We start from the raw sequence: 2,838 nt of genomic DNA, 5'->3' as shown, positions 1-2,838 counted from the left end.
TGAAACAACACGTCTCTGGACGTCTGGTCTGTTCCGTCTCAAATAATGTCAATTCTGTTTCTAATGAGAGAAACATCTGTACCTGTGGTGAGTAAAACAATATGAACTTTTGAAAGTTATGATTTCTCTGAACATCATCAACTTTGTTTTCTCACAGGTTTCATTTACATAAACTGCACATTTAATGGGACAAAGATATCAAAGTGGGTGTTCAAGGAAAACAACACTCTGTGTGTCGAACCAACAACAGTCTCACCAGCAGAGACGCCTAGCACTCTGGGTAAGGAGTCAGGGTCTCTAACAACCTCTCCTTTTAACACAAGCTGCAATCAAACTGTGAATCAAGGCAAAGAGGAGCCTTGGTACATTTGTAAGTGAAATATTTACTCTGCTGTATAAACTGCACATTTAGTGGGACACAGATATCAAAATGGGTGTTCAAGGAAAATAACACTCTGTGTGTTGAACCAACAACAGTCTCACCAACAGAGACACATTGTACTGAGGGAAAGGAATGTCCATCCTTCACATTTATTATTTAAACAGTAATTTTCAACACAGCAGAATGTGGAACTTTTACTCTTATGAATTTTGGTAAAACTTGATCAAATTATTCTTTATTAAATATAGTGTTTGATATTATAAAACAGTAAATATATATACATATATACATTTTATTCTCCTTTATAATTTGAATAGGTAAATATAAATACAGTATTTATAGAACATTTCAAGATTTTACTCTGGTTTGTGTTTAGTTTATTGCACACATAAATACAATCTTTCTCAATATACTTATAGTAGAATCTCATCATTTAAATTATTTTTCTTGTTCATAAATCTAAAATACTGTCGTCTCTGTGTCTCTACTTCACACAGATTGGTCCACGCTGAGATGCAGTCTGATGTTTCTGTTTTCTATTGTTTCGTTTGTTGGAATCTGCATCTATTTCAAGTGGAAGAAGATCAAATCTGAGAAAGATGAACAATCTGCAGAAAGACACAGAACACAGGTTTTAGAGGATTCCTCTGAAAATGAACAAGCTCTGTATATTAATGATTAACTAAAATCATAATAAGATTGATGAAAAATAGCTTCTAAGCTAACTCTGGCGCATTGGCAGGAATGCTTTTTAATGTGCAATGTCCCTGTCAAATAAATGAATTTAAGAGGAAAAGTTGAATTTGTATGGATCAGATAAATAAAAACAAATTGTCCTCCTTTTAAACTTTTTAAACATTTTTTAGGATCCTTGCTGTTAAATATAAGTGAAACGTCATAAGCTTTATTTTCTTCATCGCTATAAAATGTTTTTATGCAAATATAAGTATAAAGTTTGACCTTTTTTTCTTTCATAAATAAAGCTTGATTGTTGTTTAATCAAAGAAAACCTGTTACACAATTGTTCTGAAATAATGTTTCCACATCATTGTTCTGACTTTCTAAGAATATTTTTCTACCAAAACTTGTGTTATGCCCTTTTTTTTTTAATTCAGAAGGATCTTTTTTTGTCATTTTTATGCAGATTATCCTTTGTAAAGATATATATTTTTTTCTTCACTTGTTTTATTTGTCTTCATCTTGTAAATAAAAATGATATCAAGATAACTGAACGATAGAACAAACCCTGTTTTCTTTAATGCACATCTATGACTAGACTAAAGCTTGATTAATATAAGTGGCCCTTAAAATGTAACAATAAAATAACAACAGAAAATAAAACGTTTTTGTTAATACAGTTGACAAAGTGCTGTTTTTCTACGCACATTTAGTGTCTAGTCAGTAAAAGTTTCTTGGCATTAATATTTTTTTAAAAACCTCTAAAAAATGTCAGTATTGGTTATTCAACAGATCACAGATTTCAGTATGTTATGATCACATCTCTGCATTGAGCATTCTTTGTTTTTGCATTTATGTTGATACGATAAATACTTGGCTTTTCTTCTACTGCTTGAGTTTGTTTTTCTGATTTTGTTTGTGCTGCAAATGTAACTTCTGGGATGGAATCACTTCCTGTTGAGAATCTCTTGATTGATCCAGACAACAAACCAGTAAATAGACAGTACCAGAGTGATCCATTAATTAAAGACAGGAAGTCTGAATGGAATTACTACTGTTTTTGCAGTGTGGGCTCCCTCTAGTGGTGAAAGCTTGAGTGGACATTCTTCAGTCAGGCTTTTAATTGATGTCTGACTATTAAAAACTGTTAAAATATTCAAGTTTCTTAATTCATGCTTTACCATCAAAATAAAAGAAGATATATTAAAAAAAGAGCTGACGATACAAAAAATATATATAGTAAAAATATATATATTCTACTAATTTGTATCTTGCGGTTCAAATTTTGAAATTTGATGAGTTATTTCTGTAAATGTTGGAACGTTTTGTGAATCAATGTTCCAAATACAGTTTTTAAAGCGTCTTTGAGTGTTGACTGATGCTGCAGAAAGTCAATTCAAGGACCGGAGATCAATTTTAACAAAAGATAGTTTTAGAGTTTTTGTTTTCTCAACCTGGGGTGAAACTGAAACTGCAGTTCTGTGTTAACTCAAAAATAATTTCTCACATTTTGTTTTTACTTTTTATCCATTATTTCCTGGTGTCTTTTAGGAATATGAAAGAGAGTAGGACATTGATCTGAGCATGTCAGTAATAGAGACAATTTTACAAGTGACAGATAAGATCAATAATCTTTTTAAAACACGCTCTGAAAAAGGCAACACCACCATCTTGTTACAACACTTCAATGTTCCTCTCCGAGACTTCATGTTGTGTGTCTGAACTTCTGCTTTGATGGTTGATCTCACAAAGAAATTTTGACAAAATTAAACAGTAAA

The sequence above is a fragment of the Oryzias melastigma genome, unplaced genomic scaffold, assembly GCF_002922805.2.
Source record: "Oryzias melastigma strain HK-1 unplaced genomic scaffold, ASM292280v2 sc00421, whole genome shotgun sequence".
Lineage (NCBI taxonomy): Eukaryota > Metazoa > Chordata > Actinopteri > Beloniformes > Adrianichthyidae > Oryzias > Oryzias melastigma.
The sequence above is the reverse complement of the archived record's forward strand: the minus strand, read 5'-3'. Positions refer to the sequence as shown.